General features: G+C 42.1%; 1 protein-coding gene across 2 annotated transcripts in view; it reads left to right on the forward strand.

The window, feature by feature from the left end:
• The window catches only part of fut8b (fucosyltransferase 8b (alpha (1,6) fucosyltransferase)), a 92,070-nt gene that overhangs the window by 1,108 nt on the left and 67,133 nt on the right, over positions 1-23,829 (forward strand). The gene's annotated exons all lie outside the window — the stretch shown is intronic.

The following is a 23,829-nucleotide window of genomic DNA, read 5'->3' on the forward strand; positions in this document are numbered from 1 at the left end:
GTGGCTAATTATTTTACATAAAGCAAAGTGACTCATGCGTTGGCAATGCACTGCTGTGATCGAGGCTTTGCCGTTTTTGGAACAGATAGGCATAGCTATTGGTGGACCCATTTATATCAGCCAAGTGATTACTTTAGAGCGGGTTCATTCCAGGCTGTGTAATTTTTGATGAAGCACTTAAATAAAATAGTAGTGATAACACTCAAACTAACCCTTGAAATGTACTTGGCAGGTTTGACGTTATTTTAGCAGAATGCCTCCCAGTTTGAGTAGTTTCAGCTTTTTGAGCTGATTGCATTGGACAAATGCTGCATTTTCTACCATGTAGTTACTGCAACACATGATACTGCATCTATAATACACGAGAGGGTGCTTTCTAGAGAAGTAGCCCTCCCTCCCTTCCTCTTAGCTAGACTATTTTCTCTCCTTCCCCTTGCTTCATTCCCCCCCCCCTCTCTCTACCCTTTGTGCTTCCACCTTCCTTGCCTCATGCCACTGTCTGTCTTCATTTTTGACTAATGACTTCATTAAACATATTAGTGTTGCTCTGCCAAAGAGGTTAGATGCAGTGCGCCGAGCAAAAATGGGCGGTGACTCACTTTTGACTTTTATCTGTATTAAACACCGTGCACATTTGTCACGTGGCAAGCTCCGTTTCCCTGTTTGATTTTGCACAGCAAGCCACTGCCGCGTGGAGTTTTATTTAAAATAGCAGTCGAATTTGTTTTTCATTCCAATTCTGTCTGCAATAGCAGCCTGTCACCTGCACAGCAAGTGCCTGTGTTTGCATGAAAAGCCATTCTAATTTCAAGCATCACAGTGTTTTTGGCGCACGGTACAGTGTGTGTATAATGCTTGATATTGGCTTCAGCTTGCTGTTTTTACATCCCCCCTTTTTTTTTTTTTTTTGCACACTGTTGTCCCAGATTTATCCTTTTTTTTTTGTGGAAACGTTAGACGGATGAGAAGAGACGGCTGTATTGAGCTATGGAGGAAACAAACAACACATTTTTGAAGACATTTTGGGGGGCTCATGCTACAAAAACACAAAGAACATTGATGTGAAGAGGCTATGCAAGACCCGGCAATGCTTGTAGCGAGCTCGAGTAACAATGCAACCAAAAGAGAACGGCTCATCTGGAGGCATTGTTTAGCTGGTATTGTTAATCTCTGTGCATGTTTTTGCTGCTCCCAGATTCCAGACAATATACTGTAAATAGAACAGAAGCGGTGGAATAGGAGCTTTTTCCTTTGATTTTTCTGCTCTAAGGAAGGAGACGACTGAAATGTTCACATATACATATCTCCACCTATTTCTGAGATTTGTTTTTATCAAGGAATTGGTTTGTCATGACAAGAAAGCATAGGTAGTTCACATCCTGTTCAGCCACAGCAATCACAATATGTCTAGGGTTGGCATTTGGCTGGCATTTTCCATGTGAGAATTGTGTGTGGCAGTTTTCTATCTCCTCTTTCCTCAAAGCTTGTGGAGATACCAAGAACAAGATGAGAAGTAAAGCTCTAAATGACTTTTGTGGAAAGTCAAAGTGATGTGTTTTGCATTAAAGGAATGACTTTAGAGTCTTCCAGCTGCTTGCAATGTGCAGGAACACACCTTTAGTTAGTTTTTTCTATGCTTGCTGAATGCTGCCTTTTTTAAAGGGCAAAATCTGCAGGAAAAGCCTTTCTGCAATCACTCTTCTCCTGCTCTCATCCTATCGGAGGGCCATTATTATCTGTATTGTAAGACAGAGTGCCTGTCTTGTGATTGTACGAGCCAATCAAAGGGCGACTGAGGGGCAGGTTTCCATGGAGGAAAGCAGACCTGGCCGTAAGGACGCTGAAGCTCAGCTTGAGCAGCGAAGCCTGATCCAGGCTGATAGCATTCTCCTGCAGCAGGAAAAGAAAAAGGCCCCAGTATGCCTGCCCTGTGTTGTGCCTGTCCAAAATGTCTCGCTGCTTGTCTACCTGTCTTACTCAGCTGAATGTCTGAAAACAGGATGGAGTTCTGAATAGGATTTCAGTCAGACAGGCACAATAGGAGTGTGGCCTTACATTCGTGCAGAATCAGATTGGATTTGTGTAGGTATACTGGATCTATTTCACATAAAGCCTTAGCTGGAGCGTGACTGTGTGTCAGGTTTGGGTTGAGGGGTAGACCAGTCAGAGTTCCTGACCTGGAAACCCCCCTGAAAGAGTGTGCTGCCTGAGCTGTGTTTGGCCCTGCAGGTAGGCCGCCCAGCCTGCAGTGCACTCACATCAGCAAGGATGTGTTTTTTTGAGTGTGCGTGTGAGCAGTGCATTTACTCATGTGTGCTTATTTAGCTGCATCAAGGAGTTATTGTTGCTGCAGCCTGAGCTGGGAAGTGGTCTGACATCTCTTCTCTGCTCATTGGAAACGTCCACTAATGGCCATGTACCCATTCACGGGGAGCGCTTAAAACATCTCCTTCCCCCTCCCCCTTTTTGTTCTTTTCAGAGGGAAGCACTGAAATGCCTCTTGTTGCAAACTTGTATAATCTTTGCATTTTTTTGTGTCTTTTTACGTGCACGCATATGTATATATTTGTCAATACATTTGGTCTTCCATTTCATTTTCTGTCTCTGTGAACGTTTGGCACAAGGACAAAAAGAAAACGGTGAAGTTTGTTGTGCGTCCTTTGCATGAGGAACTGAATCCACATGGGTATGACACACACAGTTTTCACACACGTACTCCTGAAAATATCTCGATAATTTCAGGAGGACTTCTATAATGAGAATATTTTCCTTTATGTCAATGCTACATGTAGTTCGACGGAACAACATCAACAAAAGTCAGGTGAAGAATGTATCAGAAAACATAATGAAACCGTTTGATTATGTGCAAGGAGATCGTAGTGGTTGCATGCTGACAGTCTGTGGATCATGCAAAGGTCACAGAATATAAACGTCACCATCCCCCCACACTCGCTTCAGTTGAAATCTCCAGATAATATTCTGCTGCGTTCTCACATCAGCTCACTCGGACTTTCTGTGGAAAAATACAAGTGGGCTGGCGGGAGAAACTCCGGATCAAGTCAGAGTGAAAACTCAGCTGTTTGGGTTCATACACAGCTAAACTTTTTCAGGAGTTTTCTGCTAGTGTGAAAGCCGTAACCGAGAATATTTAGCTTACCAGAAGTTGCTGAGGGCCTCACTGTTGGACACAAACAACCCTACCTCCCCTCTCCCTGTCAACCACCCACCTTCCAACCTACCTACAAAATCCCCTGATGTTCTGTGCCCATGGCCCATCAAACAGCCTTGTCAGCCCCTCAGAGTCTACAGCTCAGACCAGGTTTAGAGCAGACTTGAAGGGCTGCAGGGACTCAGGGATGCTGCTATAAATTCTTTGCCGCTTTAAAAGATACTGCACAGTCTGGACCTTTAGCCCCCCCCCCCAGCGTGAAGCTAAAAACAGTATCAAAACCAACTCTGGTCTGTGAAGAGCTTCTTCAAGGCCTCCTGAAAGTAACAAACATGGACTATTAGTGGCATCTTCGGATGGATGGGACTGAGATTTAAAGTATGGAAGAGGCAGATGGGTACGATGGGTGAAATTAGGAGAGAAGTGAGAGGTAGTAATTGGGACAGCTGTGCAGCTTGAGGCGTAAGCAGTCAGATCTCCCACCTCACTCTTACCGCTCCTTCCCCAGCTCTCTCCTCTCCCAAAAAAAATATAAAACAACGCCAGAGAGCCAGATGCTGGCCATTAGGATCACTGTGACAATAGCCCAAATTCACTCTGCAGCCAGAACACAGAATACTGAGCCCACAAGGACAAACACACACACACACACACAAGCACACATAGGAATAGAGAAGATCATGAGCTCATCTGACAGAATGGGTTCATTTCCCACACTTGGTTAGAAAGGTTGTGTGACAGGCCTGCCTCTGCACTATGGGTTTGTGGATATTATTCTGTTTTCAGCAAGAAACCCAAATTCCCAACTGCCACTCCACCTCCTCTGAAGCACACAAGATCTAATGAATGGTCTCCATTTAGTCAGTGCGATCGGATCCAGTAATCTGTGGCCTGTGTGTGACCTCAACTCAGGTCTAGGGAGAGTTGAACCCCAGGCACCTGCAAAGTGGGACCTGGACTGGGATGAAAGGCCTGCATTATCTCTCTCACAGGCAGGGGTGGGGGGTATTTATATCACTGGTGCCAGTCCTACTCCCTGAAGGGATTGTTTGCAATGGCGGTGGGGAAGGGTGTTTGTTGATTTTTGCAGTTACAATATTACAGTAGTTGGGGCTAAATTCATCTCTGTCACCTCCATGTAAGGGTCAACGTCAGTGCTAGTCCTTATAGCTGGAAGCGATTCAGTGTTTAAGCCCTTAAGTGTCTGCACTGAGTTCACAGGAGGTGAGACGGTTAATGTGCAAGTGTCAATCTCTATATCTATCAGAGTGTGGCATGTTCAGTGGGTGTTACAGAAGGTTGGTGGTGTAGGGCGGTGGCTGAGGGGATTGTGGAGGATTGGCCTGATTGGATTTTCGTTTGTGGGAGTCTTGTCACCCAGCGTGGAGCTCTGCAGTAGACAGCATGGTAGCAATCAGCCAGCAGGAACACGGAATCCTCACATAATCTGCTTTTTTTTTGCACTGCAGATGCAAACATCTGTTGTAAATGACATATTGATTGTCATCATCAAACACATTTTCTTCAGATCTGTACAATGTATGTCACCTTACACACTTGAACCCTGGGTACAAAACAAAGAAAATAATTACATTTATAAGGGAAATAAATGGGAAAGAAACAGGTCAAGCAACAGTGACAGGATCCATCTCCCAATGCAGACAGACAAATGATGCAGAGTAGACCAATTTGGACGGAATAAAGTAGGAAAGTTAGGATGAAAACTATAGATACATTGGACCTGTGAAACAACATAACAAACCCATGAGGTAAAACTCAGCTACACACTCACACAGTTAGGAAAAAGGAAACCAGAGATGTGTAGAGTCCAAGACATCAAGCACACAAGGGTAAAAAACAGACAAGAATAGAGGATGAATTTTCAGATCAAAAGAAGGAGAATCAGATCAAAAACAACTGGAATGTGGTTCAGACAGCCAAGGGAGAAAGAGAGAGGTCCCAGGACGGCTGATGGTCCAGCACAGAGAAGTATGAGTAAATAGAGAGGACAATGAGAAGAAAATTGGATTGGAGAGAAAGGCACGCAGCTAATATGTTTATAGGCCAACAACAAAGCCAGGGTTACAGGGATGTGTTCGTTTTCAGAAAGTTTCAATATCCTTGGAAAACAGACAAACTGGAGTATAAGTGCTAGGTTTTAATAGATTAATTGCCAGTGAGGCTGAGCAAAAAAAAGATGGATGAAGGTTACCGGTACAAGTCCTTAAGTAATGGCTGAAAGTCACGGCTGAAATTGGAGTTTTAAGTTTATATTTAAAGTTCTCTACAGAGTCAGACTGTCTGGTGTGAGCAGGAACTTCATTCCAGGAGAGAAGGGGATGAAAGGAAGGAATTTTCAGAGTCATCTGAAGCACCTTAAAGTCTGATCTGACATGGATACACCACTTAATACCGAGTTTCAAAAAGCTTTTGCAAAGTCCTTGATTCTTGCTTTAAGAGGTGTTAGAAAATGTTCCCTTTAAGGACAAGTCCACCTTAAGACAATTTAAACCATTAGGGATTAAGGTTACTTTCCAGAACCATTTAATTGCTTGATAGTATTTTTCCTGCTTTTCTCCAGGGGTTGTTGGGCAGATGTAGAGGATGTCATGACATTTCTTCCTCTTTTTAACAACCTTTTCTGTAAATCTACATTTTTAGTAGCCACCCCTCAAAGTCAAACATGCTTTGAATGATTAAATAAATAAACTGGCAAAAAATATCCATTGGGAACCTATCTGTAATGCTAATCCCCCCCCCAATCATTACCAGATTGCAATGCATCGACAAAACATGTTTTATCCCTAAAGATGTGCGCCAATGTGCTTACTACACCACTACGAACACACACACACACTCGGATCTATAATCTACAGCTGAATAAAAACAGTGTGTTCCATCGAGCTTGCCAGGCACTCTGGGAAATATAGGAAATCAGTAACTTGAGTTGAATTAGAACTGCTATGCTGAAAGAAAGTGTGTACAACAAAACAACAATTATTCCAATCAGAGAATAACTTCAGGAATGTATTGTTCAGCACATATCGATGATTTTCTTCAGTGAAAGGGTGTCTGAGGGTGGAGTGTTACTTTCTGTTCTTCTCTCACAGCTCACCTTAGGGCCGAGGTGGAATTTCCAGGTCTAGCGCTGCTGCTAATGGCAATTGTCAAATTTCCTTGAAGCGTACATTTAGCATAAAGGGCAGTTCTAAACAGTCTTAACGGTCAGTACCAGTGGGATAAGAAGTGCAGCATTTTTTGTAACCTAGCAACAGTAAGGGATGGTGTGACTCACTCTGAAATTGAGGTGGTTGGCACTGCTAGCACAAATGACACGGTTATTGGACACATACCTGAAATCAACAATTGAGATTTTTGTGACAGGCTCAATAATATAATTGTCATATGGAAGCAGTAAATACTGTTTTGTGTTACTAATTACTTGGGGTTGAAGAGACCTGTTCTTGTATGTTCGTTCCAATAGGGGGATCAAAAAAGTGTTAAGGAGCGGATTAAACCTTGATCCTTTCAGTGATACCACATTAACTCATGCCTGAGCAAATTCCTCCCTCAAGGACAGATGAAAGTACTGCAGAGCTAAATGTGCAAGATGCAGACAAAACCTCACATCTGCATTATTTCGACATAAGTGGCAGCTGCAGTGCATTTGAAGAATAGATTGTATTAACTTAATAGATGTGACTTGAAACATTTCCAGGAGCCTCCACTTCTCTGGGAATGTGTCCCATCGGACCTCTCAGTGATGTCTAATCACTTGTTGCTTAATGATATTTCTGGCTAATAAGGAACTCTGTGAGCCAGAGAAGTCTCACTCCCAATGTTTAGTTATTGATTGAGTTATCAAACAAATTTATAATGCCCATGTTGCAGGCTGTACATTACAGGAATTGCTTGCTTTTATACCGCAATATCAATAAAGATTTTCCAGCCCGTGTACACTGCAGACTGCTGGTGTTTGTTTGTTGCACAGGCAGCTCATATAAGTAATGTGCATGTCTTGGGGAAGTAACATGTATTACTCTCAGGACAACACAGAGCCCAATGGCTGCCAGGGGCTTTCCATCAAAAAGGGGCAAATTGATTTTTCAGTTCCATACCACTTCTAAATAAATGATTGTGTAAGTGAGAAGGGCTGTGCATTGTTGAGTAAACAGTAACCTTGATGTTCTGGGTAAATTGAGCTGTACATTTGCTATTAAGCTGTGTTAAGTTCGACTCGTTAGCTTTGTCTCATGTCACCCCCTTGCCTCTGCAAAATGTCTTGCAATCTCATTCCAGTAAGAACGATTCCCTCTTGGTTTATCTGTCAAAACGGACTGCCTCCTGTGTTACATTTGCTTTCGAGTGTAGTGTAGAAGTATACCATTCCAGAGTGATACTCCATCTATAACAGTGAACACTGCAGGGTTGCTAGTGGAGATCATGTGCGATGGTTGAACAGCCGATGAAAGCGGCACCTCCTGCTTACAGGAAAAAGCAGGTGGGGCCGTAAAGCCGTCTCGTGAAACTCTCGTGTGTTTAGCAAAACAAGCCGCTTAGCGCACTCTGCAGGCGTAACCTGGGATTACTCCAACATACATTTACATACATTTACCTCATGATCTGAAACTTCCATGTTTAATATGGCCTTACAGCACTGTAACACTACAGGTGAGTTTTAAAATGGGTATCACAGCAGAATCTATAGTTTAGCTGTTTGTATGTAGGGAGGAGTCACATTTTTCCAGTATGAGTTTGAGTTTGAGGAGCAGGAGAATAGTGGGATCTTATTTTTATCAATGGGGAGTACTGTTCCTGTTTCTCATTGGTGCTTCTTGAGATCCAATAATCCCCAGAACAGGAAGCACATATTTATTCTCTATTAGTTATTCTCAACCTTCTTATTTTCCTATGTTCCTGTTCTTGGTCCTTGTTGCTGTTTCTTCAATTCTGATTCCTTTTTTTAATCTTCAGCTTTTGTAGTAGAGGAGACAAACAGGTTTAAAATCATAAAAAACTTTTCATCTTGCACTTTACAGCAAGATTGGATACCTATTGGAACTTTAAATAGCAATTATATCATTTGACTCCAGTATCTAATTTGAATGCTTTCTATTTCCACATCTCATTGAGTTAAACTTTAATCACCTGCAAATTTAGGATTTTTTTCATAACCTCAACTCAAAGATCTCTGAACACAAGCTATGCAAGATCCCAGACACACCTTCAATTTCCATGGAAGCAAGAAAATTAATCAATTTGAGTATTCCATTTAGCTTTTTTTTTTCTTTTTTACCATATATAGCTTCAATTTAATAATGGAATGTTGATCGAAATGTATTATCCTCTGGAATAACTCCTGACTCTCCTGACTCTTCATCTGGATTTTGCACAAACTTCTTCAGGTTGTGATTTATGCTTAAACAATTTGACCTGGACTCTCCCGTTTCTAATGATCTGTGATCAGCTACATCCTGTCTCTGGTAAAGAGTCCGTTGAACTACATTACAAGGTTCACTTGTGGGGCTAATGTGTTAAATATTTTTCCATCCCTAATCAGCAGTTTTCTACAATGCTTCCCGCTGCCTCTGCAAGCCTGTTGATGCCCCTCAGTCTTCCTCCAGCGTTTGTTAGCCTGTGGCAGAGCCCATAGCAAACCAGCATGAGACCATTTGCACCTGACATGCCTGTCATGTACCCCCAGGGGGGCTAGCATCACACTGTGTCACCTCCTCCCCTTCCTTTCTTTTCATGTTACTATGATACCACCCACCGTCACAACCTTGCTGCTTCTCATTGCCAGTGCCATCAATGCGGCAAAGACTTAAAAGGGCCCGCTTGGCAGACCCGTTCCTCAGTTTTAGCTGTGGTCTGGGAGAGCAATAACAACATGCCAGTCAGATATAAGAGCCCCTAATAGGACTAAATGAGATGACACAGCAGTCCAAGGCGTACTATGCTGTTTAAGCTTTGGGACAGATGGACTGAGGAAAGGAGGAAGTGAGACACAAGTGACTGAACACATACAAAAATATTATAAAGCATTCTTCATTGAACATAACAGATAAAGGCTGACAGAAGCCTGGATAGATCGGATGGAGTTACTCTGAACCAGTAGGATGTCTACTGTCAGTCTGCAGGTGACCTAGGACTACGTTTGATAATGAACATGATAATGATAATGGGTTTTTCCTGCATTCACAAATTCGAGGCAGCCACCCTAGGCCCGTGTCAAAGTCTGATGTATTGTCATACAGAACGCTGCTTTCCAATGACAGTCATTCCTAATGCAAATACTGCCTTACCCCTATGAGGTGGCGGCGCTGTATTGTAATGAGCGCAGTATACCAGAAAAGGTGCTGCCAATACTGCCACACATACCCAGCTATCACCCTCCCTATGATATAGTCCAAAAATTAAAATAATCCACGCCGATCCTCAAACGCACGCTCAATTTCATACACTTCACAAGACATCACTACTTGAGTTATATAGATGAACAACAAAACACCTAACAAAAACAACAAATGTGCCATCTTTGTTTTTTGTCCACATTTATGCCCATATTGTACAGCTCCCTGTCTCTCTTCAAGTCACGAGTATATGACTTGTAAGACGTTGAGTTGTTGTTGTCTTGGTTACAGTGTAAAACCTCTGACATGGGGAAATATTACAGAAGAAACATACTGCTAATAAACTGATGAAAACTGAAAAAAACTCGTTATTCAACAAAACCTGTCACTGAGTCCAAGAGAGACAAATAATTGAGTTCATAATTATGCAGGTCAACAAGTCATGGAAACAGCTTGATATTTTAAAACAGTATTTTCCTGGACTGGGATAGTTTGTTAAAAGGCTTATGTCCAGTGGACCAACTAATAAAAAAGTGTTTCCAAGGCTAAACATACTGAATCCCACGATTCTATTCAAATCGGGATACATTTTGATTTGTATGATTTGAAAGTATAGCTTAGGTAAAGAATTGAACTTTCCTTTGTCTTCAATAGGCGTCATCAGATTACCTGAGAATGGTGGGGCCTTAAACTTCTAGAACAAGAAATGTGAAAGTACCAGATATTTATAATTAGAATGACATAAGCCCGTCTTTGCAAAAAAGAGACATTTTCAAGATAAATTGTTGCACAGAAATACACCATAATATAAGAAATAACGTATTTGATCCTCAAAGTTTTCAGAGGAAGGCTCCCCTAACCCCCCCCAGACCTAATTTGATTTCAAACGACTTGCTTACTTTGCTATGAGTGTGTGTGTGTGTGCACATGGTAAGAAAAGTACAGTAACCCCCTCAGCCTCATTTTCAGCCTGGAAAAGCCCCGCGATAGCAGCCATGCTAACAGGTTTGCAAGTACACATAAGGCTGTGTGACAAGCTGCTCCAGAAACAGAAAACAGCCTCTCATAGCCTTTTTTTTTTTTTTTTTCTTTTCTTTGATCTCGTGACAACAGCAGAGAATTGAGGTTGGCACATCAACTCAGTGAGGAGATATAAACACCCGGCAAGGGCTTTGCCTCCTCACTTTGATTTGCCGAGTAAATGAAGGATTATTATAGATGAATCCAGTGTTATGGTTGTCCTCCAACTCTTGATTTCTTAACAAAACTAAGAGTGCCACCACCTGAACGGCTGTGCTGTCACTTTGGAGGATGAATGAGGCAAGCTGAAACTCTTTATGGCATACTCGCTCGTTCTTATTCCTCATGCACTGCACAGAGATTGGGTTATGGAGAGTCATAACAGTACCTTAAGGTTATTGTAGAATAACATATACCATCTGCATTTGAAAACTAATGACATGCTAGCTGCTGAAGTCCGAATGAGTGGGGAAGTCTTTACGACATGGAGAGGGTCAAGCATGGCCAAGGTCAAGCTGCCAGGGTCAGGCTTCATGCCACCGTTTAAAAACAAGCCCGTCTACTCAGCGGAAATAACAAAACACCCTCCAAACTCCTTTTCTGCCTTTAGTCATTGGCCTCACTCGCTCTTTGCTCTCTTTTGGCAATCAGTGCCCTAATTGAGGCACTCTTGAGCCATGTTTATCACCGTGGCAACGTTGCCCCGCAGATAATCATTGTCTTGAGGATTAGCATAACAACAGAGGAGAGGCTTTGCTTTAATTCCACTAACACTGGACCAAGCTCCTTTGTGCCGGCTCGCCTGCCGGGCTTGTCTTAACTAGGATTAGGAGCATGGGCTGCTAGCGCCCGCCAGGCCCCCACACTGCGCTCATACCCCTGCCCGCGTACTTAAGTGAATCCCTCTACATGCACTTAGATGTTTCATGAAGGGGAATCCAGAAAATCCCAATTTTCACCCCACCATTATAGTTTAAACCCCACCTGAGTGTTAAATCATAGCATTCTGTTCCATACCTTAACCTTTTCATTGATAAGTTCTCCAATAACTACTGATGCTTGTCGACCCAAAGACATCCCAATCAGTGCTGCTCTTTTTGTTCATTTGTTGCCTCCAAGGAGTGGAGTAAACAAGGGTATCATTTTATTTGTTAAGGCGAAAACATCTAGCAGTCTGGTTGTCCCAGTACCTTGTATTCTAGGGTTTGGCTAATTGAGGATGATTGACGGTATAATCTATTGACTATGGAGCCTTCCATCACTGTATCCACATCTTCAGCCACTATCATTCTTTTTTTTTAATTCAGTTCAGCACCAAGCTAAACAGTTTGCTGGACATTTGATAGTTATTGCCCAATGCTGTTGTACTTTGTTTCATGCTCCGAAACCAACTTTACCAAAGATTTTGTTGTTTTTTTGCTGAAAAGAACTTGGATCAGTTTGAACAAACATATTCATACAAAGAGTCAACCTTTCATGTCCTAAGTCAAAATGTTTTATGCCTATTCTGAACAGCGACTGCCAAGTGTTGGGCAAATGGTTGAAATAGAAGTCTCTCTTTGAAGGCACTCATAGCTTTGAACTTGGTTGTTCGACAAAAAGTGACAACAGGAGTTATTTTCTCAGATTTGCACTCCTGACCAACTCCTTCTTGAAGTGTGCTTGTTACTCTGATTGTCGGTTTTGGGAAAGTTGCAACATTACTATGGCGCCGTCTCTTAAACTGAGGTTTCTGAAGGTAACGGGGGAGGCAATTTCAGATTGCTGTTAGAAGATCCCAAAAGCACTTTTTTCAAGGCACACAGAAACTTTCATCTTCGCTGGTAATCATAAACTATTAGACGCCTACTGTTACACAAAAAAAAAAAAAAACGTGAAAAATGCTTTTAATTCATTACAATCATGACACATTGAACTGGCATGCAGAACTGCTCGACTGTTTTTAATGAGAAATGAGTCACAGTTGGTAGCGAGTGGGTTTTTTTTTCTGTTGGTGGAAAGTATAGGGACAGGACGCAGGCGTGTAGCAAGAGTGTGCCATGCCGGGTGCACTCGTGTGTAGCAGAGGCGGGGGCAATCAGGCAGGGGGAGTGAAGGGGAGAGGAAAGGCGCAGGGTGAGAGTGGGGGCAACCGCTGACCCCGTTAAGCGCACGCGATTAAGGGAAATAATAAAAAGGGGTCTTGCCACTGCTTGCCTAATATGCATGGTAATTTAAATACGCTCCAAAAAGAAATGTCAGTGATATGTGGGTGGGCAAATTTACTGTGTGTGAGTGAGTGAGTAAGATAGAGATGCACAGATCATCAATCTCCATGGAGGAATTCTGTGGTGAAGCATTCTCTGCTTCCCGAGCAAACAAGTGGTGAAGCGTGCAAAAGGAATTTCAGGCCCTCTAAAAAAGATGACCTCCCCAGTGTAAGGGAGCTCCTTTCAAAAGATTATCAAAGTCCTTTCGCTTTGCCTTAGACGTAAACACGCACAAAAACGTTCTTTGTCTCGCAGCTGATTTTTCTTGGTGGGATTGTGGTTTCACACTTTTTTTTTTTTTTCTAGAAGCTGACATTATCTAAGGATGTTTTCTTTTGCCAGACTTCTTTCCGGAGCTAATGTGCTGTGTTTAACGCTACCAACCCAGCAGCCAGCAGTGTTTATTCAGCAGAACTCGCTGAGAAACAACTCGGCAAGGCCGCGGTAATGTGACATAGCCAGCAGCTCTGGATAACATTTCGCTGATTTAATCTGAGTGACATTTGTGGACTCTTGCGATCATCCTGTGACCCATGTTTGAGTCTTATTTTTCAAACTAAACAATACCAAAGAATACAAATAACCAACAACACGGTGGGCTACTTGTGTCCCCCCCCCCCATGCACTATTACTGTTTACAAGTGGGCGAGTGGTGGGGGAGGAGCGGTTGTGTGGCAGGCAGGCTTGCAGGAGCAGGTGACATCTGTGACCTGGCACAACAGCAGTGGATGCTGGACACATGCTCCTTCCTCAAAGGCTACTGGCACCCTTCTGCCTCATTGGGCCCATGCCCACATGCACAGCTTCAAACACATACACACGTTTGAAATAATTCATCTCAATGAATCCACTGTACATAATTTTATCTCAAGGCAGCATGATTCAACAAACCTTTAGGGTTCAGCAGCTAGGAAAATAATATTCCGATCTACTTTCAAAGGGATTTTTTCCTTTTTTTTCCACTTTTATTTTAGACTGTTGACCTACTCTACGAGCTGCGAACAGCTACTTTGTGAACATGACAGACTGCTGAACATCAGGATCATGGGCTTACAGAAAATGACCCCCGGTATGTCCAGCTAAGAGCTGATACTAGGTCAGTTGTTTCCCATCTTACTGAAAATACCTAATGGAAAAGCCATTTCAGCTGCTCTTTGCCCTTATCTGGAATAACGGCACACACACACACACACACACACACACACACACACACACACACACACACACACACACACACACACACACACACACACACACACACACACACACACAGTACCATCACAACATGTGCATGCCAAAATTGAAACTTTCCCCAGCCTCACATAATGACAATCAGATGATTGAACATTCTAACTGGGTTTTTAACTCGTTGTATAAACTGAGCCATTGCCTGCACCTCAATTGAACTGTTAATAAAAAAATTCTATTCCAATCAAGTCCCAAACTTCCCTCACTGAGACTATCATATCCAGTAAAGAGATCAAATATATAGTGATGGACAGAATGTTATTTTTGATGTCATTTTTTTTTTTTACAGATACTTAGTTACATTTTCTTTCTATACGGCTCTCCATGATTTATAATACATGCTTACTTCAGCTCTCGCCCTCCATATTGCCGACCCCTTCTCCTCCCTCTCCCTGGAGGGAGTGTGTTTCTCCTGGTTTCTCCTTGCATCCTGATAGCACATACACTCCCTCTGATGTCTCTTATCTCCTCTCATCTCCTGCAGTAAAGACGCTCTCTGTTTGTTTTATGCTTCCTGCCAGTTTTTTCCCCTTTTCTCCTTTTTTTTCCCCCCCTTATCGCTTCTTCTAGGTGACGCCCAGTGCCTCTTCCCAGTGTTGTGTGCAATGGATCAAAATTGTCAGAATAACTTAATGATGTGCTGACCTGCCTCCTGACCCCCGCTGTTTATCAAATTCCATCATAAACTGTAAAGCCAGATACCCCTGTCGCCCCTCCCCTTTCCTTCTGTCCTGTGAGGGGTATAGATTTGTTGCTCCATATCTCTCTGGCAGTGCAGTTCTCTACTTGCTTACTGCTGTTGACAGAGTGTGTGTCCAGTGCCGGCTACGCTTGGCTGCATCAGGGTAATGCTGCTGGCTAGCTCAAATCCAGCAAACAAACAACATATATTACATTGGAAGCAGGCAGAGTGGTTATAGCCAGGGGGGCTCTCAGTGTACGTGTTTGTATGCAGACTTGTGTGTTTTTGTACATGATTGTGTTAGTGTGCGCATTCACCTACAATCTAGGCAATACTGCAAGTAGCAATAGACCCAGACTGTGTCAGACCTGCTCTAACCAGGCTTAGGGCAGTGGGAAATAACAGCTAAGTCCAAAGTTGTCAGAGGTAGGCACAAGTCAAACCCTGCAGCACACACACTGATGTACACTCAGTGCAGCTTTGCATTGTTTGTTCATGTGTTATATGTGTAGTTGTTTTGCGGGGAATAAGAAAGATTTATCGATATATGACATTCCACACAACACATACATCCATCTCACTGGTATTTATCAAATGTTGTCAGGTATATGTATACGCATAGTGGTATTTATTGATTTTAATTGTTCTCAGTGTAGCTACTTCAAATGTGTATTATGGATATCTGTGTATTTCTATATTGAATTAGCTTTATGATAGTATGCTACTTTAATCATGTATTTTTTACTACCTGATTGGAAATCCATGGATTTCAGCTGTGGTAGATCACTTGTTTGTCCATGTTTATTTAAGATGGTGACTCAGAAAATACACCTTTAAGCTATATTTGATGATTGACTGGGTAATTGATATAAAAGTAGGAAGAAGTGTTTCAATTTTAAGTCACTTCCAGCAAAAACGCCAAACACTTCCTCACTTCCTGTTTATTTAATGTGAAGTCGTGCTGCATTTCTTTGTCATAAACAAGCGCAAACCAATTATTGGGAAATCCCTGTTATCTGACATTTTATTGGTCAAACACTTCATGAAAACAGCAAACATCTGGAATAAATAATGAGAATAACTGGTATACTGGTACTGTATATAACTGGTCCAAACACACTTGAGACAAATAAGCCATATGAAGACGCCATGCACATCTTGAATAGGTCCATGTTTAACAACTCTTCGCCACTTCACTCACCTAAAGATCAGCAGAGTCTGTGTGACATTAACTGATCATTATTTGAAGTAGTTTATTTCATGTCTCTTCACAGCCACACAGTTACACTGATACCTGGTGATACAGCCAAGTGTTCAGTCGAGGGGAAGCCATTAAGAAGAGTTGGTTGGCCATGACGGCGAAGATATCTTTTTAACAAGCTAAGCAAATACTGTTTGTAAATGATTAACTTTGAACCAGTTGACTACAGTTTAATATCAGAGAGAATGGAAAAGAGCAGCCAACCTGGAACATGATGTGCACAGTGTCTCTTTGAAAGAAAAGCAGCATTTTAGTATTTAGTAGAGGGGAAAATAAAACAATCAGAGCACGTCATTCAACGGATCAGTTACATGAAAATGAAAATGAATTACACATTAACTCAAAGTAAAAACCTAAGTCATGTATTCATGAAGAAGGTCTACCAGTCAGGATCTGTTTGCTAAGATTTTCTCTGGTCTAGCCGCCTTCCTTCCTGTCCACACTGTGGAGTCTTCCACCAATACAGGTCTCTGTTAGTCTTCCCTAAACCTAGCACAAATGCCTCCTTCTGTCGGCAAGAAAACTGCTTAAATTAGGTTCCTCAGTTTGTTTACCATTGGCTTATATCGGAATAAACTCTGCTCCGAAGTTAAGGTTGTGTCTGATTTTAGCTTGACTTCAGCACGCATTAGGCAAAGTATTAATTCCATGTTCAACTTTTAAGATATACATTTGTGGAATTTTGCTTGTTTCCATCCTGAAAGAAGTCTGTAACTGATCATGTTTGTGCTCAGATAGCTCAGATCATGTGATCCCTTGTTTAAACAAAGACAGCTGATCAATAGAGTTACATTTAAATCAAACACACCTTTATTGATAGCCTGTCTGTACCGCCACACACACACACACACACACACACACACACACACACACACACACACACACACACACACACACACACACACACACACACACACACTCTGGCATGAGGTCATGTGTGTGTAAGGTGACAGTCTGCTCCCTCTGTTAGGTCCTCATCTCCCACCAGCTTTCCAGATGGCCATAGTGTTGGCGCCACACCTTGTGCCCACACGACACTCCCTACACCCTTCCAACTCTCGCTAGTACCCTCGTCCCCTACATCCTGTTTAACAGTACGCTGCAATAAAAAAAATAAATCAAGAGAAAGATGTCATATACAAAAATCCTCATTAGCATCAGTATGGCAGTGATTACAGTGGAGGGGATTCTTGAAATATCAAGTGTCGTGTAAGGTGCATGGAGGATGGAAAAAGGTTTAAAGACACACACACACACACACACACACACACACACACACACACACACACAATAAAGTAGATGATAAATCATAATAGTTTAGAAAGAGGAGGTAGTTATATGCACATCACTTGATGAAGGGCCGGGTAAAAACAGCAGACTGAGGATGAAGATAGGCCCACACACACAACGTTTCGACCAGAGGTTTTGTCACCTGAAGAAGGCCTTTTGGCATTTGAGCGAGTGTGCAGGCCTATCTTCCTCCTCAAATCATAATAGTTTAACAGAGGATACAAATCTGTCAGATGAAAAAGGAATGATCTTGAATGCCATGCCCGCATTCCCTCCTTCAACATGTCTGACATATTGAAATGTTTATCTGCATTTGTTCTTCAAAAGCACAAATTCAAACGAATGATACAACGTCTAAACGCAATATGGAGCGCATGAAGTTTAGTCTGAACTTTTGATTGTGATATATTTTAAAGAATTTAAAAAGCAGGACAGGTTCATTTAAATTTGAACAAAGCAAAAAAAAAAAAGTTGCTGCTGTAACATCAAGAACATTCTTTTTTTTCCAGACATGAATCCATAACCACATTGGAGGGCTGTTGAAAAGGAATAATCACCAGCAGTTTCTTTGTGCAGGTTTTTATTTTGTTGTATTTGTGAAGTGCCTACCAGACGCACATTTGTCTTATAAGAGGAAAATCAAAGCTCAAATACAAAGTATGGTGCTGCTGATTGCTTTTTGCGTCAGTTCAGTCAGCTAAAGGAAATAGACTTTTTCGTTCTTAAAACGCAGATCATTAAATTATTCAGTGAAAGTTTGCCGAGGATATGCGCTGCTGTGGTTCTGAAGTATTCTTTCCACATTCACACGGCAACTTAGATTTGTAGGGAGGAAAAAAAAAAAAAAAAACACATGTTTGTTTTGTTCTGGTGCTACAGAGCGGCTACGCTGGAGCAGATTGGACGGCATGTGCTCTCCTTGTGTGGGTGTCAAGCGAGGGGTTATTTATCCTCAGCCGGACCGCTTCTAGTCACAATATCATCCTCGTCTTTTAATTCTGTCCCCGTCATCTTCGCCTTTCAGTCATTATTGCTGCGAGGTTCGGCTATTGAAAAGCTGTATTCCCATTCGCTCTCTGCACCTCTTTTCATTAACGTGCTTCATTCACTCTGCGCTCTCCACTATTAATACATTCCTCCTTTCAGCCCCCGGGTGGATTCCTCCCTACAATATGTATAAACTCCTCGTTCGTTGTCCCTATCATGATCATCCGTCCCTGCCCTCTCTCCGTCTTTCTTTCTCTTCCTCGCCCCTTTCAATATTTCTCCTCATCGCCATGTGCTCTCCTTATCCCTCCTCCCCCTCCTCCTCCTCCTCCTCCTCTCCCTGCATTTCTGTCTCTCGCCCCGCCTGCCTCCGTCCTCACTGCAGGGTTGAATCATCCCCGTTTCTGCTTGCCTTGTCACGTCTGGCCCTCCCCCTACACGTCCGTCCGTCCAGGCCTCATCACACGGCGATGGCGCTAGCCGGGCTGACATGTCGCCACAGTGCTGAGGGCCTCCGATGTCCCTGACGCTAGATGCTGACCTGTCTCTCACTCCTCAAAGCACTGACATCATCAAAGTGGGACACAGTTCTGCCCCTGGGGTTATTAATTGCCAAGTATGGTATGAGCCACATTTTTTTTTTATCCATGACATTTCCAGATTAGAAGAGGAAGGAGACAAGGGATTTTTTTTTTTTTATATACATCTTTGCTTCCTTTCTCCTTTTTCTGCTATCAAAGACACGTTCTAGCTGGCTGCAGATTTTTCGTTCTTTCATAAAGTTTTGGATCCTCCCGTCTCCTCGCTTGGTATTATCTGGCTGTCGTCAGAGAGAGAGGTACCACATCAGCAATATTTCTCTTCAGAGCGTTCCCTCACAGGGGAGCCTCCGCTTCCTCACACACACTCTGCTTCAAAAGAGGCCTCTCAGATCACACGTATGTGCGCGTACACTTTCATAACAGTAGATCCTCCATCCTTGATGCACACAAATGAAAGGCCTTGAATCCTCCACGGTGGAAAATTGAGTCATGGTCCTTCCGCTCGCCTCTTCTGACAGACAAACCAAGCGAAAAATAGAGTGAATGTGTCCCCTATGTTTGGGAGCGTCTGGGCATATGCAGCAGCAGCAGCACACTGAGATTCTATAACAAGCACATGCAAATCAAGTCCAACAAACCCCAGGCTCATTAAATAAAACATGGCCGAGGACAAAAGCCTGCTTCTACTGTAACCTTGAATATTCATAATGAGCGCTTTTTCCTAATGGGGGAGCGGGAAGATGTTGACATTACGTGACTTTGTGGGTGTGAGCTGTTGTTCCGCAGACTCGCATGGCTGAGGTACAAGGTACTTTTGCATTCAATTATCTGAGACACTTATTTTGACCCTGTACAGTCCGGATGTGCTGACGTCTTGAAGTCTTGACAATCCAGAACCATTCATCTTTACTTTTTCAGTGACTTGTAAAATCAGGCTTCAGCAAGAGAATCGGGTTCCAACTTTAGACAACACTCTTCTTCCTCTCTGGCATTATGCGGCAGCGCCTTCTCTGGTGTTCTGGATTGATTAAGAGACAGCGCTGCCATCACATCGGCGTACTGCCATGATTGCAGTTAATAATGACAAATCCACCAAGTTCTGTCCTTGGAAAACTGTGTTGTTAATCAAATCAAACATTGGCATTTACGAGGGAATGGGGTGGTTTGAAATTATGCAGAGGCGGATACCTCGTAGTTTTGTATGATAACACGTGATAGTTTGTAGTACACCAGTCTATCTAACAGTACTCTGAAAATTGTATTTATTAGCCTTTAAATCAAACACTTAGTGCCACATGAAATCAATTCTCTTCTCCTTAAGAGTAGCCCATGCAGCAGGTTGCACTGCTCTGCCATCATTGACCAATAATGGCTGCAACTGGCAACTCTCTGATGACAAACTTCATCAGCTAGCACGTTAATCAGAGTGAGAAACGTTCATCCATTCAACCATATTTTACATTATTCAAATCTCACTATCCAAACAACAATGTGTACTTAGGTTGCCAAATGTTCAATACTTCAATACCGTTTGATTTGACATTTTTAAACAATACAATCTCTGTTACTTTACTAATTGATAGTTTATGAAAAGTTCCATCACTTAAAAAAACAACAACAGCTCCTCAGTTTTATTTCCAACCAAAGCTGCTGCTAGTGAAGATCGAGCGCTCTGTTTAAATTGTACAAATGCGTTGCCAACAAATTTGTACAATTTAAACTGTGCAGGAGTTTGGCACCAAATTTTGGCAATTAAAAACAAGGTATTACCCAATGTGTTTTGCCTACAGCAGGACTTCTGTTTTTGTGTGTGTGGAAATGAAACAGGTACTGATGTTGTTTGATTTGTACCAGAAGTATATCTAAGTTTAAAACTCTGGTGTTGTGAAAAACCTAATGTGTACAGTGTGCAGGGATTTAGCTTCCAGAGGTGTTTTCATGAAGGGTTAGTGTTGTCAGTTTATAGATTGTGAACCAGAAATATATTTATGTCTTGAATCTACTCGGTATCAGAGCACCTCTTATTTAGTTTCTCGATAGTTTTGACTTTATGGATGTAATAGTTCTGTAGACTGACATCTGTGGCTCAGTGAAGGTTAACCATCATTACGTTTTCCCAAAGTGAATGACTATCATCTGAACGTTGTCGTTGTTTTAATAATGTCACCTTAAAACAACATTTGAAGTAATCAAACAGTCAATATTCATGATGATGTGTTTGTTGGCTCTGCACTGAAATGTAGTTCCAAACAAAACAAATCTAAAGCAGTGAATGGACAGATGATCATACATCTATTTTTATAGATATAGATAATGGTGTAGGTGTTTCATTGGTGTCGTTTAAAAAAAAAAAAAAAAAAAAAAAAACCGTGGCCTTTTTAAGTATTGACTTTTTTTTTGACTTCCTGAGAAGTTCCAAAATTTCTCAGAACAATCCAAGTATGAGACTCGGTTCACTTTGCTCTTGATTTTGACCTGAACAATTCCTAGGTAGTTGTTAACTCTTGAGGTAGGTGGGCTGAGAGGCTAGGATTAGAACCCTCCACTGATCTCGGTGATCCCTGTTCAGTAGAGCAGACTGCAGAGAGAGAGAGAGAGAGAGAGAGAGAGAGAGACTGTTTAGATGAGGCCATGCTGATCCATCGCCCAGAGTGACGGCTGAGAGCTGTGCAAAGAGGACCAGGACTGTGACAGGCAGTGTTCATTAACGCTCCAGCCTCTGCTGTAGAGTCCAATCAAGGGGCTCCACACACAAGCACCCTCAAACACTCGCACACACTCGCACACATATGGCTATCCAAGCAATGAGACAGGCGGGCTAAGCGTGGGCACTGATGGCTTCACTGCCTCAATTGATGGGTGCTTAGAGGGGGAGTGAAAAAAGTCGGGGGTGGGGAGGGGGGGGTTGCGAGTCTGAGTGTGAGAGAGATGGAGCGGCAGGGTGTGCTCCTGTCGATGACTCTCTGATAGCTCAAGCTTCAGCACCACTTCTGCTCAACATGCAAAGCCATTACATTAACCCACATTCTGCCCAGCTGTTTGCATTACACGCTGCTGTCCTCAAAATCTCTTTAGCTGTCACAGATATACCACAACCCTAATAAAGCCCCCTCACCCCTAGGTGCTGGGAATTATCCTGCTAAAGAGCTGTGTGATATTTTACAGATATTAGGCATTTAGCCAACCAGTGCATCCAGGGTGAGTCACAGAAAAGGCAGCAATAGAGTTAGTTTTTAGTCTTATTAAAAGGAACCAATAATGCAAAAATATCAAACTGTAAAGGAGCTGCATGGTTTCAGATCGGTTCTGCAGTTGCAACCGTGTGACAGACTCCGCCAGGCGCAGGGATGTGTCTGCCGCGGCACCGTTTCTGTTTGTACTGCCATTCAAATGTTTACCTCCCAAATACCCATCGGAAATGTAATCAGCAGTGTGTGCATTGATCATAAGCTTGTTTGTGGTGTGATTGACTCGAACGCTGGACAAACGGGCCGAGTGCCTGCAAGCTTTTTTCCTTAGATAGAAAAGGACAAATGCTGACCAGAGGCGTGTCGGCCCTGATCTGTCCTTGACCCAGCTGAAAGGGAGGCTGGTAAAAAAAAAAAAACAAGCCCATGCAGGAAAAAAAAATAAAAAGAGAATGAGTGCAAAAGATGCTTACACGGCAGCTCGCTTCATTCAGCTAATAAGAGCCAAGAGCCATTCTGTAAGGACAATTCCAGTTAAATAGTTTTGATTATTCTCTAAATCCTGAGTAGTGTTTAAAATGTAATCATTCGCTAGCATTTGTATTAATTAACAGAATGTTTGCTTTCTAATTGTTATAGTAGTTAAAAAATACTTTCAAAATTAAGTTCCATATCCCAATGTATGACGGAGGATTAGGGCCATGTTAAATTTTTTGATTTTTTTTTTTTTAATTCGAGATTAAACTCAAAACTCGAGAATAAAGTCGTAAATTTATGAGAATAAAGTTGTTATTTTAGTCTATATCAGAAGAGCAGCAACATCCTGTTCTCAAATGACAAACATGGAGCATCTTGTCCTAAAGGTTTCACTACTAACGAAATAGGCTACTTCCTTGTGTAGTCGGTAAAAAGAGAAGAACGAGAAGTTTTCACTTCAACTTGCAAGACCTTGTTTATCTGTAAAATGATGTATGAACAGGACACAAACTGGCTTAACAAGGCAGACCGATAACAGACACAAATAGTGGTGTTGGGGCTTTACTTATGCAGATATGAAACTACACATGCTTTTGGCACATCATCATCACATTGTCATAAAATATCAGCACCCTGAAAAGATACTGCAAGAAACTGAAGAAAGAACCACACTGACTTGGAGGAAGTTGTCTGCAGAGGAAAATACTTTAAGAGTTCTACTTTCATCATTTTGCGCAGAGTGGTCTCGAACTCGTTAATTTATGAGATTATTCTCGTAAATTCACGACTTTATTCTTGTAAATTTCTGACTTTAATCTCGAAATAAAAAAATAAAAAGGTTTGTCCCTAATCCTCCGTCGTGCCAGGACTTTGGGAAGCTAATTTAAGTCTTTATAATGATTGAAAATCAAGTCCTTTAATGCATGCTGCTTCATTTTCTCTTTTAAAGCTCCTTTGAGGAACTTTAAATTTTTGTCAATTCCGGCGCCACCTGTGGACATAGTTGTACCTGTTAGCTGACTGTCCTGTACATATGTGCAAGTTGTGTTTGTAATGAAAACATCCAATCCTGCTGTTTTTTTAACAGTCCAGTGTCACTGGAGAATCTTTGCAGTGGACAATGTATCTAAGGGCTGTTTCAGCTGCATGCAGTTATGAACTTTGTCTGACTCCGACCCCTCAGCAGAACTTTCAGGCATTAAAAATATCAATATAGAAATAATTGATCTTGTCGCTTTTTGTGGTCATAGACAGACATTTTCATTCCTCATTCTTTCGTCATTGTCGAAAGAATGAGGAAGATACTTACCTCCTGTCTCATTTTAATACTCCATTGTTCTCAAGTTTGTGCATGAATATGGAA

The sequence above is a fragment of the Labrus bergylta genome, chromosome 15, assembly GCF_963930695.1.
Source record: "Labrus bergylta chromosome 15, fLabBer1.1, whole genome shotgun sequence".
NCBI classification, from domain to species: Eukaryota; Metazoa; Chordata; class Actinopteri; order Labriformes; family Labridae; genus Labrus; species Labrus bergylta.